The sequence below is a fragment of the Dicentrarchus labrax genome, unplaced genomic scaffold, assembly GCF_905237075.1.
Source record: "Dicentrarchus labrax unplaced genomic scaffold, dlabrax2021, whole genome shotgun sequence".
Taxonomy (NCBI): domain Eukaryota; kingdom Metazoa; phylum Chordata; class Actinopteri; family Moronidae; genus Dicentrarchus; species Dicentrarchus labrax.
In genome coordinates, this window is record NW_026136701.1 from 19,959,499 (window position 1) to 19,976,866 (window position 17,368).

Consider the following 17,368-nt stretch of genomic DNA (forward strand, 5'->3'; position numbering starts at 1 on the left):
TTTCATCGGATTTCCTGTGGTGGTTATTTAACAACAAAAACAGTGCATTATGAAGATCAATACCTTCTGTGGTCATTTAAGACCCAGGGCTTCAGAACTATGCTAGGGGGCAGCTATTGAAAAACAATAAGCCCTCTCAGCTTGATCCTTTACCTGTGAGCATGGCTGTGGGAGAGGGAAATAGTCAGCGGAGAATCAGAGAGAAACAAGAGTTTTGTACCAAAATGAGATATCGACCAGCTGAAAAATATGTGGGCTGTCCTTACAAAAGCATTGCTGCCATGAAAGTATAATCTGGCGGGGATCATTATTGAAGTTAAAGGTTATCGTAGAGTCACTTTTAACCAAAATTTAGCATGTTGATGATGTAATTACATTAATAAAAACTACATGTATTTGTACGTTTAAAATATTGTAAATCTATGTTTTGATCAATATCTCTTTGATATTCATATACTTATATATTTCTTAATTTTCTTATATTATTTTATTCATAAACCAGCTTATTTGTTACGAGGAGCCTGCAAAAACTGTTGTAAAGTATCTTGTGTGACTCACCATGGCATCATAATCCTGAATCAACAGGGTTATCTCTATTTGTGCTTGGATGCTATACATTTACAGAAAATCTATGTTATTATATATTATTAGATATTGCTATTAACCTTTTTTTCAACACTACACAAGATGTTTACATATTCTACTTCTACTTCTACTTTAATTCCTCTCATTTTATTGTATGTTTGTATGTTTAAAGGATCCCATTACCTCATGTCATAGAAGTCGGATAATTCCACACCTATTGACATTACATACAGCGCTGCAGTGGTTTCTAATGGCCTGTCTCTTATTGGTATTGCTGACATCTCTATTGCCACCATGGCTGTGCTGTGTATCTGAGCCCAGCTGGTTTCTATCAATGCTATGTGATCCATTCGGGGGCAGTGGCTTAATGTAGGAGGCCTGAGCAGCAAGTCTGCGGCTGGTCGCAGCTAATGATGTCCCAATCTCTGCAGCCTATAAGGTCAATCCAATATCAGGGTGTCACACAGTAGGAGAGCAAGAGAACAAGGAAGAGAGAGAGAGAGAGAGAGAGAGAGAGAGAGAGAGAGAGAGAGAGGGAGAGGCAGAGAGAGAGAGAGAGACAGAGACAGAGAGACGGAGACTTGAGCTGGGAATGTGCATCCAAATGTAATTCACAGGAATATAACACAATCAGGACATTCGGGTCTTCAGACTGCCATGAAGGTTCAGTGGATATTTAGATGTAATTTCATGGTTCTGTTCAATGGTTTATTGAGGTTTCTATTATAGGAACAAACAACACAGCACAGAATATATTTGTTGCACACAAATTACTGTATATCAATAATAAATATTGACACAAAACTGTGCCAAAAGTACAGCACTTGATGTTTTCTCACACACAGAAAATATCCAAAAATGTGGAAATACACACACTAACATGCACACACAAACACACACGGGCCCATGATGATGTGATGTGAGGCAGATGTTTAAATGAGTGACATATGGCCTGTGAGATTGACAAAGCATAACCTGTTGATGTGCCTTTTGACATAAGGCAGATAAATCCTCTGTCCAATGACGGCTCCTGTATGAAGGATGGGTGCAGGCAATCCAACCAATCAGTTCAGTTGACATATTTCTGGACTTGAAGCTCAGATCATAGATTGAACTCACAGCAGCTTTCTACTCAAACCATCTCCCTTTAGGCGAGCTTGTTATTTCACCATTGTGACATTTTAGCTTAAAGTCTGAGAATTGCTCACTGCTTTGTCTCCCAGTAAATCACTCTGAGACAGTTTTGCTTAGTAAATACTTGCTAAATTAATTTGGCTTGACTTTGTTTGACTGATGCACCCTTTCAGGAAAAAAGAAGAAATATTCTGCTATCAGTCATCAAACAGTCCTGGGGGAAATTTATTTGGGGTATAAACAGAGGCCCACGGCATATAAAGAGATCATTCAGTACACAAATTGCACAGCATTTCAGTCAGACGCCACAACACTGGAAGGGTATAATAATGATAGGCCTAATTATAAAACTGTTAGTCAGTTGCAGCAATTACAATTAATCAAATTGTGGGTCAATCAAATCATGACTTCCAAGCCATCCAAAAACATATTCAGAATGCACACCTACATTGATGCTGTAACATGCATGCGTACATACATACAATAATGTTGGTTGAGATGTGTGTTTAAGATAATAATTAATGCTTTAATTAGGAATGTGAAGCTGATGATGATTACAATAAAGACTGTACATCCATCCTCTCTCGCTCTTTATCCTCTGTTACTCTTTTTTCTGACAAGGCATAGCCTTGCATGAATTGCAATGTAATGCTCTTATAATACACTTTTAGATCACAATATATTACTTTAATGCACAAGATTATTATTTTAATTATTAAAGACCGCTGAAGGATAATCTTATTTTAGTACGACCTGGGCCTCATTTTTGTTATCATGCTTAAATCTGGGAACACATCAATATTGATGCAATGAAGTCCAGACTATGTAAACCACTTGGGGAAATGTTGACAACAATCCCTAAAGGCACTGAAACTCATTTTACAGGTAAAAGTTGGAAATTAGGAAGTTAGTCTGTTAACTGTGATTAATGTTTAAAAGGGACAGTTTTGGTAATTATTTTACCATTTTTCACTTCCAGATTAGTTTGTCTTACCTGTGGGTTTGTTCAAAACATAGAGTATACAATCATCTAACTTCTTGGTTCCTTGGATTTTGTTTGTTTGTCACTACATACCAAGAGCGATGATGACCAGAATAACTTTTTACATGTACCATTTGCGGTAAAGTTTTAATGTGACGCATACAGTAAAAAGAAATAAATGAGCCTGTGACCTGTGTGTACTTCACTGGTTTACCCTCAGTAACTCACTGCAGAGCCTCTGTGGCTGCGAGAGAAGTCTCCCAGTGGACCTGAGGTGTTGCTGGATTAATCAGCCCATCATCCTGCTCGGCCTTACACCTCCTAACCTGCTGTATGACACCTGCAGACCTGTCGCTGGCCCAGACCCCCTCTATCACACCTCCGGATGCCTATCCTCATTCATAGGGTGTACCAGAGGGGGAGAATTTGACAAATGACAGCTCGGTGATATCACTCGCCTGTGATCCAGTGCTCAGGGAGTTGATCCAGAACAACAAAAATGACGATGATTTGAGCTGAAGCACCTCTTGACAAAGTCATAAGATCGCCATCAGAGACCACAATAAATTCTCAACTTTCAATCAGTGCAAAAAGACAAGCTCTCTTTGCCCTGCACTCACATAGTTCCTCGATATAACTGAAGATGATGCGTTTGTGGTGATACACAGAGGACAGGCCAAAAAGGATGATATCAAGGTAGATCTAGGTCGGCTTTTTAGAAGAGGGAATGCTCAAGTGTAAAGTGAACACAGAGACTGGGTGTTGATCCTTTCTGGGATCGGTATAAGCCCTGACGGAAGAGACAGCTGAGATGAGCCATGGTGAGATATTGGGAGAGTCAGAGCTTTGGCAGAAACTCAATAGAGCTTTAATGACCTGCAGTCAGGGCCAGCAGTGGCTCACAACAGAGCCAGGCTTTTCATTCTTCTGACCTTCAGAGGAACGAAGGACAGGAGGATTGCTCATCTGACCTGTGAGTGCTCCATCATATCATATCTGAGGTTGGAGGGTTATGAATGCCTGAGACCTGACAACACATAACGGCAATTCAGTAATGTGCATATAAAAGAAATAATATCTTACATGATAGTTTGATGATCTAAATGGTCAGGACATGTGAAGGATTGCCTAAAAAGAAATCCTGACATTCAAGCCTGTCAAAGCTTACTAACTGTTTCACACATTTTAAACAATTTACTACAGATTACATACTCTTTACATCAGAGCTTAAGATTCTGCAGAGCATGCCGATGTGTTTTAGAAGTTTAAATGTACTTTTTACACCATTAAAAACCACTGTCTTTTATTTTCTGTATTGTATGAAAATTAATTAGCCCAAACCTACTTGAACAATGTAAGCCAGTGATTGCCAACCTAGGAGTCCAAGGATAATTCTGAAGGGTCACAAAATTATTTAAGGAATAAGACAGAAAAAGAATATCTCTCTTACTTACTGCATACTGTCAGCTCTTTATGGCTCCAAAGATGAAAGCCATCAGAGAAGATAAGCACTAAAAACACTGGTTAAACTGCTCATAAACAGCCATAACCTTTGATTATCTAAATACTGCTTCATTTTATGCTTTCACAAACCAAAAGGTTTGGGAAACACAAATGTAATCCATCACAGTGCAACATTAAGTACACTAATGGTAACTGCTTCTGCTTCACTGCTACTGTTGCCAGCCTTATCTTTCTACATTTAGTTTGCCTTTGGTAAATACAATAAAATAAAAGCCTGGTTAACAAATGTATGCATTCTGTCCACATAAATGCTAGAAAGCTTTTAATCTGAAACAGATACAGCAGGTGTTGAGTTTAAAAATATATTTATATTTTTATTAAACTGAAAGGTTGCTGATATAATGCCGATATGACTGTCAACAGATAACTTTCACTGTCTATGTTTGCTGAGAACTGCGCAAGCTTCAAACTGTGCCAAAAATAGGCAATCCCTCTACTCTCTAATGAAGTGTTGCTGCAGCTGCGCGTGGGACATGCTGCTCATGCGGGCAGTGTGGCTGCTCTAACCTGTTAATATGGGTGCTGAAATAAAAGACCTTCCGCAATGCACACATGCTGCTGATGTAGGTTGTGCATCCAGGCTGCAAGCATGTATACATTAATTTCTATAAGTAATTCAGTGCAGGCTTTTCAAATTAATCGGCTTAAGTATTGCACTTCCATAAAGTTTGGGGACTTGCAAGGGATGCAGTATGGTCAAAGTTGGTGCTGCAGAGGTCACTATATCCTATGAGATAGATCATCATACCATGATAATGCTAGGGTTATGTGTCATTTGCTTTAGCTATGCTTAAGAAATATGTGATAAATTCTGAAGTGCTTTTGTGGAGATTAAGAAGATTAATCAAGATTGAAAGCATTATATTAGTCTTGCAATATTATTATTATATTCACTTTGTACAGAAATGAATGGAAACCAATAGCTGCTTGAAACGGTGGAGAAAAGAAAGGCATACATGATCTGTAGTTTAAAGGTCAAAGGTCAAATGTGCAAAGACACATCATCAATATGTTCCCTTAAGTGTCATGTGAGTCAGCACACAGCAAACAAAATGAAAACATATGGATCAGGTAGTTAAATAAACAGCACATGAGAAGGTGCAGAGGTGATGGCTGTAACTTGCAATCCTCGCAGACGTCTGATCAAAACAAAAACATGAAGTTCTCCCGGCGCTCATGTTTCGATTTGCCACATGCCAAGCACTCCGCCCTTTGGCACGTAGCCCTCGCCAAAGCAGTCCCTTTGAGGACTGCAGCACAGCCAGTCTGGCCTTTTGAAGTACACTGCTTGGCAAATCAACCGCGCCGTGATCCAGGGCCGCAGCCTTGATTGGGATTCACAGGGCGTCGGTAGACGAGGGGAAACGCACTCCACATTAATTAACACCTGGCCTCATTATCTGTCCCATGTGGCAGAGTCCCACTGGGGTAAATTTAACACCGCCTTATTATCATAGGGAATGGAGGTGGTGGTGGTGGGCTTTTTTCTTTTTTCCGGTGTGTATAAAAATATCAAAGTTTACATATGGAAAACTGAAAAGTCTTTTGTGTCTATTTTATGTTTTCCTGTGTATGCGTATCTGTATGTGAGCCTACCTGTATATTTTCCTGTGTATCAATGTATATGTGTGTGTGGTTGCATTTTTTCTATGTGTGTGAGCTTGGTTGTGTTGGATTAGACTCCCTCTGATGTCAGGATTCAATAAAAAGCTTTAACATTGCTATAATGAGAGTATGTTTAATTCTCTTTGCTAGATCCCTCTCTCTCGCTCTCTCTCTCTTTGCAATCGGCACAGCCACTGGATAAAACGCTGCCTGCTTGTGCGGTAAAAATTGATATCTCTTTTATCAAGATACTTAGACAGAGTACTTAACAAGTTATCTGTGTGTAAAATAAACACATCGAATGGATTTACAGGCATCTCCTTTGATCCTGTAGAGAAAGAGCACGACACTAACAAGGTTGTAGGTTGGTATCTCATTGACTTTAACTCTGCTAAAAAAAAATTATTCATCATTCAGAAGGAACTTTGGATAAAGATGGGCCCATATGACAATTTAGATATTTCATATTTCATTTTTTCATAGTTCAACACTTTGATAATACGCTAATTTGCTTTTGTTCGAGTTAGATGGGAAAATCAATATCAATCTCTCTCTGTGCATTAGGAGCTACAGTCAGTTGGCAGTTAGCTGAGCTTAGAGACTGGAAGCCGAGGGTCTGACTACAAAGTTACCAAAAAAACTCACTAATTAATTCAATTCAATTTAATTCAATTCAATTCAATTCAATTCAATTCAATTCAAATGATTCAATTCATTTGTATAGCGCCAATTCATAACAGAAGTTATCTCAGGACACTTTTCAAACAGAGCAGGTCGAGACCGAACTCCTTATAGCATTATTTACAGAGACCCAAAAGTTCCTACCATGAGTAAGCACTTAGCGACAGCGGCAAGGAAAAACTTCCTACATCCAGAAACCCCGGACAGACCCCGGCTCTAGGTGGGTGGCCGTCTGCCTCGACCAGTTGGGGTGAGAGAGAGAGAGAGAGAGAGAGAGAGAGAGAGACAGACAGAAAGAGAGAGAGAACAGAGGCAACAACAGAAGGATGTTGACCATGTTGTATTTTGTCTATTTATTAATGGCGTAAAGCCTTACTAATACGAGTTGGATATCGGTTTTAATGTTATAGATGGGAAACCCCTGGATTGATCTAAATATACCATGAACCAGTTGATGGTCCAAAGTTATAAATCGGTTTAGTGAAGCTTTGCTGCGTCTTTGCTCTTGTGAAAAGGTAAAAGGTCAACGCCTTGTGACGAAAGTAACGTTAGTGCAGCGTGGCTTGCGAGGTGGGTACACACACAAACATGCCCAAGAACGCTGACGCGATTTACAGTGTGGCATCAAATCTAACGTTTGGAATAAATTTGGATAGGAAGGAAGTTGGACAAAAGTCTAGCCATTAGTGAGATTTGTCGGACAGTAATTAAGAACAGCAGTAGCGTGACAAACACTCACCTGGTGAGACGGCGTGTTGACACCTATGCAGGCAATGAGGTGTCAGTGGATGCTTATACAGCTAGCACAAGCAAAAACACGCAAGACATGGATGTTAAACACTTAGTAAGCAATTTACTATGCAACTCACAACTGTTTAAACAAACCCAAATTTCACTCTTTTTAGGCCATATAGTGTGGAACAATTTAAAACAAACAAAAAGTGTAATTCATTTATTACCCTAGAATGACTCCACCCTAACAATATGCTGATGAACTATTCTAAAATAAATTGCATTACTGATTTTAAACTAGCTTCATATAAGCAGCTTCAAAACACATGAAAATCTGCCACTGAGGGATTCTAAGTGCTCTCTCATTGAGAAGAAAATCAGAGGACACAGACCCAGTTCTGAGCCTTTTTTACAATGAAAGCAGGGGTCATCGCAGAGAAATTGATAGAAACTGGGATGAAATTGAGAGAGTGAAAGAAAGAACAAGAGACAGCGAGAGTGAAATTGCTGCATTGTTCAGTGTGTTAGCTCATTGTGTGTCAACTCATCCTCCATCTTTTCAATCTGCATAGTTATTAGAGGCTTTTATTAATTTGAAATGCCAAAGTGAGGAATAAAGCATTACTGAAATGTCACCCTTTCACTGAGCATGATAAAATCACACCAGCCACTTTTGGAAAGGAACATTCTTCCCCACTGTACTTTCATCCCTACATATCTCCCTCTCCTTCTCTCTCTTTACAGCACAGTCTCTTTCACTCTTTCTCAGAGATCGATATGGCGTGACAACATGATGGCTGGGTTTCCTAAGGGGAGGTGGGTCGCAACAGTTGCCTGTCATCTCGCCATTATTTCTCCCTTTCAAGTCTTTCCCCTTCGACTCAGTTCATGATTTCTCAAAATAGAAAATAAAAAACAAACACAAAAACATAAAAATTCTGCCCTGTAATGCTTGACCTTTTCAAAAAAACACAGACAGTGTTTTGACTTCTGGGGGATTTTAGAGATAACACGATACAAAGTTGATGTGCTGTACATACTAACAGCTTTAAGGCATACTTTAGCAGTTTGGAGAATGCACTTATTAGCTTTCTTACCAACAGTAAGATGAGAAGATCAATATCAATCTTACATCTGTACATTAAGTATAGAGCTGCAGATGGGATGTCTTTAGCCTAGCTTAGCATAAAGACTGGGAAGAGGAGGAAACAGCAAGTTTGGTATCTACAAAGACAAATGGTGTTCCTCCATTATATAAGTGAACCACATGACATATGATTGAGTAAAATCATAATAATGTCAATATGATTTTAAATGAATTTTACATTCTTACTACTGGACAGGACCAGGAACTTGCTCTTTCACTCTGCCTCTAGCTGGAGACACAGAAACCTCGCTCCAATATGTAATTCAGCATTTTTATTTATGTATGAGTTAAACAGACAAGATACTTTTAATAAATAGGACTATAAGTGAATCATCATATTACCCAAAATGTTAAACTGTTCATTTAAATATAAAACTTTTTTTAAACATAGATTATATGTGTCGGTTCATGAAAATATAGTTGAAATGATGAAGCTCATTGTTGTAATTTAACTTCATACTTACTGATTACTGCTGCACATTGGTGCCAATTAATATGAACTGTGAAATCTGTGAGATCTGTTTCCAGAGCCTGAAATTTCATTACAAAACACTGCAAGAGACACTACAGACTTGTGTTAACAAACAATATTTCAGTCAATGTTATATTATGGCACCTTTATAAAAAAAAGCTGTCATTGTAACACAGCTGTATTCACACCAACACAGACTTTTGAGGTGAAAGCTTTCAACTTGTTCCTTTCCCACGAGAGCACTGCTTGATTGCTTGACACTCCTCAGTCTGGCCAAAATTATAGACAGTGTCTTCAGGGAGGGGAAGTCCTTCACATGCACATGCACTTCCTTTGGCAGATGAGTGAGCCAAGTTGTGTTTTTTGGGCAGATACAGAGAGCCAGCCTGCCAAATAGCTTTAGAGTAATTCAATTACTGTATCTTTTACAAGAATCCCATTCAGCTTGTCAAGCATAAAAGGATGCTGAATGGGTGTACAAGCACTGAAGTCTGGGAGAGCGAAAATAATTTAATTTGATGGTGAAAGGATTCCTTTTATTTCTAAAATTACAGTGTGGACAGTCACCGCCTTACCCTCTTATTTTGTTGTTGAAAAGGTAGAAGAGCTGAGATAGACATGGCAAAACAGGAAGGGCAGGAAAAACATCACCGCTGGGAAAGTACTTTTTTCTGAATTACTGTCGCTCTTTAAGAACTACTGTTTCATTGGTATTGACAGACAACACACACATGCAGAAATAAATAATTGTTTCCAGTGTACTGAGGTGTAAGACAAACACGATGATTCATTTATGCTTGTATTGCAGTATGCCTTTGCCAAGTGAGCGGCAAAGAAGCGTTGGCATCTGAGTCTACAGCAAATTAGTTAAATGTGGCTGGACTACGGGAAGAAAGGAAGCTGAGTCATATGGTGAGGTAAGAGGATTCCCTTTGAATCACTCCAAAATACCATCTTATCTCCTGCAATTTGGGTCCTCAAGCAGTACATGCTAATAAGATTAGTCTTTGTCACACTGTTTCAAAATTCAAACCTAAAGGGACCAAAAAAGATTTAATATCTTATGTAAAGTTTGTTGATGTAGAACTCGAAAAGAAATGAGAAGTAGGGATGCAGTCAGTTCAGTTTGAGTTTGTTCATTTTCAAATGTAAACCTAAAACTACATTTGGCAACTTTGTGCATAAAGATACAACTGTCTAAACTATACAAAGAGGGTCCAAATTTAACATTTAATGTATATATTAATTGGAAATCCTTTTGCCAGGAACTGTCAGGAAGTACTGAATAAAAAATACCTAAAATACGAACTCACTCCTGAATAGAGATAGAGCTAAATATAGCTCTAAACCGAAAGCTGACAAATAATATATGACTTAATTCTACTCTGTCTGAGTAATTGAGTACACAGTTTTTAATAAGGTACCTCTAATGCAGTGGCTTAAAAATATATAAACTCAAGCACTTTCATTTTCTGCTACTTTATACTTTTCCACACTATGCAACTATTTTACATTTATTTATGAACTGTAATTGCTAGTTACTTTGTAGATTCAGACAAAAAATCCAAAAGCTAATCAACAAGTAAACAATTATGTTTTTATAGGAGTTCAAATGAACCCCTCTTTTACCAGCTTGAGTATAACAGTGATGTACACATTAATGCATCAATTCAATAAAATAATATACAGAATGATAGATATTCATAAAAAAAATCTTCATAAGTACTTTTTACTTTTGGTACTTTAAATGTATCTTGATATGAACACTTTTGTACTTATATTTTAAACTTTTGAATTACTTTTACTTATAATTCACTCTGTTGATACTTAAGTAAAAGATCCAAGGGCTTTCTCCATCACAGCTCTCATGGCGTATGATGTGGCCAAAGGACCAAACAGTTTATAAAATTGAAGTATTCACAAGATGCAATGTTTTTTAGTTTTTTTAAAGCTGCACCCTTACATCTAATGGAAGTATTAGAATGATTGCAGCCATTGATAATGCTATACTATATTATAGTCCAGCTGGTCAAACGCTGCACTGAACTGTACTTTCCACACTGCAACATGCTGCTACAATTTACTAAAGCAAAATTAACATACAGTGTGATCACCTGATTTATTACTTTCTTATCAATGTAGTTATCAATGCAGTTTATTGGTTCAAATAACACCCTCGCTTATATGTAAAAATAAATACACAGCCATTGCTATGTGAAGTAGTGGTACATATTTATATTTCATAAAAATGTAATGATGTTAGGCGAGGTGGTCTTTATTAAACCCTGAGTATTCTAGATGTCCTGTGTAATACACATTTTCTCATATAGCTCAGTCTGACATGCTTGGTATAGCAGGTAATGTAAAGTATTCCACAAGACTTGAAATAAAAGTATGTGGGTTTTAGCATTTATTGACCATGTCATAACAATCAAATGTGTTCTGATATTTCTACTGAATTTAATTAAATGTGCTTCGACACCAGCTGTGCTTAGTGGAAATGTATCATATCAAACACAGTGGGCAAACATAATATCAAAGTACATCAAGGTTCTCTGCCACTGTGGGCAGCTAGGTTCCATCATATACATCAGTACAAGTGTTTACATATGTGAAATACAATATAAAAACTGTAGAATCTGTTCCACAGAATGATTACTGCTTATAAAACTTGAATTGGCAAAAGAATGTATATGGATATCAGACAACATTTGTATTAGTGAAAGACAGCCGGATGTTCTTCGACAAAGGGAAACCTACAGTTACAATAATTTATGCTGAGAAAGCAAAAATCCTGCATACAACTTCAGACTGAGATTTTCAAGTGGCCTATTACGTCTGCTTTGAAAAAAAAAAAAGAATAAAGCACTTATGCATATCATTATACGCACTCCATTTCAGACATCAAACATGCATTCAAATGTTAAGCTGTCCAGAAAGACTCTGTCTAGTCGAACCACAAAGCCCATCACTTTCTTTTATATCTCCATGCATAATTTATCTGTCTTTGTATTTACAACCCTCTAAGAATTAACCTGTCACAGATTCCAGGGAATAATGCCGACATATCTCTATCTGTCAAGTGCTCACCTCATATGGAGCAACCAACCTCCACATGTTCAAACAAGGCATGGATATTATGCATCATCAGCTGACAGAAAACAAGGGACAAGGAAATTAAAAAGCCAGGAGACAAAAGAGGTGGCAGGCGAGTGAAAGAATAAATGATGACTCTCCCCTCTCTGGAGTCAGGGGACATGTTGCATGTCATCTCGGTGTCTTGGTACGCAGTGGTGCGGTGATGATGTGCTGGGCAGGGCCAGTTCAGAACAGAGTCAAGGGCACAGGGTTGACAGGAAGCTAAACGCTCCAACTGTTTCCTGTCCCCAAACAAATATATGGATGAGTGAATCCCCCCCCCAAGACAGAAGGGTACAGGGATCAAAGAGGAGCAATGTCAGTTTCTGGTATGACCTCTGAACTGCTCGGTTATTTTAGCAACCAGAGACTCTGACTTGTTTATGATATTGATGCTCATACTGGTTTGCTACAGACACAGGCTGTGTCCAAAATCACTATTTACTGTATATAGCAAGTAGTATCTATGGCATGTACACTGCTTTGTGTTAACAATTCCAAAATGTGATGCATCTCCATTTTATACAGTGTATGTTGTGTGAGACTGCATTTGTCAGTGATGACGCAAAATGATGATGATTCATAAGTGTAAGAATCTCAATTTACTGGTCATTATACAGTTAATGACTGAGGGAATGGGGGACAGATTTTGGGCATAGCTATGATTAAAAAAAGGAGCTGGCCAGTTGGATGTAGAGGTGACCAATCCTCCTAAAAATGACATTCTTATTAGTTTGCAATAGCAAATACATATTGTAGGATATTTAATGTCACCCAGGATGCCTTTTTATCAATATAACAAGGACCGTTTTATATTGAACACATCTGCAAGCTGTTCACTGTCAACATTTTGCATATCATGATTAAGCATGGGTGTATGTTTATGTTTTGACAACTTAAAGCTGGTTAAACCTGTGTTAATTGATTCTTTTGGACACTTGTGGGTAAAAAAAAAGCCAAACAAGACAGCAGACATGGAGCGATGTTACAATATATATATATATATATATATATATATCGAGCATTCGTTTTTTTTGCTCCACCATCTCCTGAGGGAAATGTCTGACTCTTTCACTGCTAAATGCTCTAGGATTTTGACCAGCTAGGCGTTCTGAGTTCTGAGCCAGCAAACCAACACACTGAGTTTAAAGATGATGAAAAGGCTCCATAGAACTGAGGAGAACCTTGAATGTTTCAATAATTTACTTTCACATTACAAGTAGTATTTTTTTCACATTGTGGCCTTGCGGTTTAATACTGAAAAAGTCGAAGATAACTTGACGCAAAAAATAGTTGATTTAGATTTTCAGTATTTAATGTAAACCACAACCTTTTCCCAAATGTACATGTTTAACTAGCCTAAACCTAGCAACACGTGGGATGCAAGACACAAACTCATGTTTCTGGTTACACTTCCTGAACTTTCTCAGAATGGAAAGAAATCTTGCCAGTGATTACCTGTGTTTCCCCCCAAATGTAGCTGGCAAAGCAAGTTAGGAGGATACAAATATATTTTGTAAGAGTCAAAGTTGAGGCACTAGCCATTCTGCAGATTCACTATTTCTGTCAATGACCTCACAGCCTACAGTATGTAGCAAAGGTTACATCCCTTTCTCTAGTCTGTAATCTATTTCTAAAGTCGATTACGTCAGTTCTTGTGGGCATGTAAGACACAGATTGAAAGTTCACAATGACTCTCGTCATTGCCGGCAAAGATAAGTCTGCTGCATTGACTGTCAATAACGTGGCAGTCTCCGAGCAGCTTAGTGGGAGCTCTCGTCTCGTCTTTCCTTCCTAAGCCTCCGAGGGGCTCGTGTGGTGAACTGGCAGCCACAACTCCTTTCATCCATTCTGAGAGAGCCGAGTAAAGTTCAGAGGAATTACAGGAATCTACCCAGTTAGACTCAGAGTAGCTGGAATAAGCATCATTACTGAATCAGTCTCACAAATGTTTATATATTGCCAAAATGACGTGGATGAATCAGCATGGCTGCAGATGCTGTGGAGTATGCGGGCCGATGACGATTGACTCAAAGCTCACATTCATTCATTTAGATCAACTGCCAGAACACTGAAGATGTTGTGGGAAGAAGAGTGTCTCTCAACTTCTTCCTCCAAGATTTTCCCTGCCAAATTTCAAACCACCACTTTCACTAGGTGAAAAAGGCAGTCACAGTTAGAAATGCTTGACAGGGTGGTCTGTTTAAACAAAACAGAATTTATTTACCCAGCACATTCAGATCGTGAACATTTTAAGACATTGTGGCAGCCATCTGCCAAACGCTTTTTTCTGTTATGGAATAAACATCTCCATGCCCAATACTTGGCAACAACAAATGATTTGGTTTTGCTCTAAATTGCATGAAAATTAAACCCCTCTCAATGAAGTTGAAGTAATGGCCTGCCACTTTTGTGAATTGCCATTTAATCCACCAAAACCAACCTGATTTGGACTTAAGAGAGGCAGCGAAGTGCTGTAATTAAAAACACTCTCATGTCTGTTAACCATATCAAAAATTATTATGAGAGGTTTTAGATGCAGATGGCTTTCAGCAAGCATTCTTCTACATTAACAGTTATTTTTCACAGGGCCCATGTGGTGCACTACTGTAATAACTGTCTCGCATACAACCATTCAAATGGGTCTAATTTGATCATTTTTATTCATCTATGAAAATGCAGAATATCAAAAAATGTTTTTTCCCCATTAGTCTCAAAAGAATGCATGAGTAAGACATATTACACACAGTAACTGAACACTGCAATATGTCTATAAATCTAACTTCAATCTTAAATTACAGTGTATGTATTTTGGTATTATAGCTTGCACACTGCCTGGTACTGTATATAGGTAAAAGAAAAATGCTTAAACCAGTGTTCTGGATGATAGTGAGTGACAGTGCACCACAGGAGAACAGCCTTAATACCAACACATTTTGAAGAACCCCTGAAGGTCTGCAGCTAAAAATAAAAACAGGGCTAACTCCCTGATGCAGAACACCTGTCCTAGACACTGTTTATCCTGGACTCTCTTTATTACTTGTCCTAAACATTCAAGAGAAAGCCTGGAATTAGAGCAAAAGAGAAAAGCTGTCTTTACTATTTCATCCAAAAACTTCAAACCTTAAGTTGTAAGAGATCCAGTCTTTAATGATTAATGCCCTTCTCATGAGCACAAACTATATTTGGCAGAGCTTCGTTTGGACAAAAAAAAAAAAACTTCCTTGAGCGACAGAGATGGGAATCATAAGCACAAGACAGAGGGAAGGGAGGGGAGACAAGCCATCCAGGATTCTTTGACCATCCACTATGAGGCAGACCAACTCCTGGGAAAAATGATTTGACTTGAGCTCACAACAGCAGTCAACTTGGCGATTGGCTAAAAGAGCTCATTTGCATGCCCCTCTCATCTCCAACAAACTCTCAGGAAGAACCGGTGGATAAGGTCACCGGTGTCAGTCTGCCTGTGTGCCAGCCGAGAATGTAAACAGATCAAATACAGAACAGCCATTTAGGCGAGTGCAGGAGGAGCCTGTGTTCTTGATCATCTGGACAATGATGACCTCAAATTTGTGTGAGGGGATGGACATCCTGGCAATCAGATGTAGGGACATCTATCACATAATGAAACCTTTTAATCTAGTGAAGGTACAGCTTGAATGAACACATGTTGGAGGTATGGGGATTGTATACGCTAACAGGATTATTTATGTTAAGCTCTTGTGCAACCTCCGTCAAAAAAGTCTGGAAGCGCCCTAGGACTGATCACCAACAAGCCAAGCGACAGACCAACACCAGTAGGGTGGCAAAACATTAACAAATCTTCTGTCCTTGTTTAGATGGAAGCAAAGACTCACAGAATACACTCACAGCACCTAACTGGGTGTGTAGCATCAGCTGTTCATGCAAGTGACATTGTTCCAGTGCTGAAATAATTAGGACAACCACATAATCTATCAAACTCATGAAGATCGGATACATTATTTGGTAATGCTATGCTCTGATCTTCAAAGTAGACGCAGCTTTCATGGATTGTTACTATTGTACTATAATTTAAAAATCAACAAATGTCCAGCAAAACCACTTCATAATTGAATTGTAGCCCCTGTAGTTACTACCACAAAGAGTAATATAAGTAATTGGTAGACGAGCATTATATAGTAGGAAGTGACCAGTGAGTGAACCAGTCTCCTTAAACAGCTGCCCTATAATGCTGTTAAGTAAAGTTGCAGTATTCACTGGTAGTAAATCCAATATATACTGTATCACAAGTATGTAACAATAACTACACAACACATTCTGACAATAACAAATAATGCCATAAAATAAATATAGTCAGTATATAATTTGTAATGAATTATGAAAACAATTTAGACAATATGTTTGTAGTATACTGAATATGAAATTATGGCTCCAAATAAACAGAACAAAAATATGACAAGGCATCTATAACTAGCAACAATTACTGCAGTAAAATGAACCACTTTGACTCTCTTTGTCTCTATTTGGCTCTTTATGCTCCCTGTGTTATGTGTTGTGTATTACTGATAAACTACTGGGCTGATAAAGGTTTCACTGTTCGTTTTGATATAAAGCTTCACAGAACGTCACACACGATTGGAGACCGGCTCCTTTTTCATCCTACAGTGGCATTAAATGTCTCAATGCCATCTGGAGCTGTGAAAGTAAAAACTCTCCTTTTAAAGATGCCCATTTTAATTGGTAAATATTTACTTGCAGGAGCTCTCGGCGGGCACGCACACGACTTCTAATGAAGCACTTTAAAGCCTATGGGCTCCTGCTGCTTTTTTTGAGTGTGATTCTAAACAAATTCAACCTGGGGTTGAATTGTTGATAATGTTTGATAAGGGCCAATGAAACACAATGCTAAACAATGCGGTAAGCATGCAGTGCATAACAACTGCACCAGTACAATTACCCTGTCACTATTAACACTGACACCCCCCCCCGATCCAATACCAGAATATATTGGACCAAATACCTAGATATTGCTATAAACTGTATATTTCAAATGTTTTTTGCTGCTTTCAAGTCCATAAGAAACATGTAAAAATATTTTACATAGTCTAAAAAGAAAAAAACATTCTGTGATTGCATGCAGTTTTGCGAGACAACCAAAATCTTTTTGTTTTTTTCTCCCAACTATAATTGTATAATTGTACCTTCTGTGGCTCCATAGAATTTACAAATTACACACAAGAAAGTTGTGACAAAGATAAGCATCAGTATTGTCAGAAGAGTAACTTTCAGGACAATTTCAAAAAAAAAATTTTCATCCTCTGTGTTCTGTGCATGTTTCCATTTATACTTGTGAATGTATGTCTGTAGGTTTACTTGCATATGCACA

The 17,368-nt window shown here is 38.2% G+C and overlaps 1 protein-coding gene across 3 annotated transcripts in view; it reads right to left on the bottom strand.

Annotated features, from left to right (window-relative positions):
• Window positions 1–17,368, bottom strand: part of LOC127368213 (netrin-G1-like) — a 57,098-nt gene that overhangs the window by 32,564 nt on the left and 7,166 nt on the right. The gene's annotated exons all lie outside the window — the stretch shown is intronic.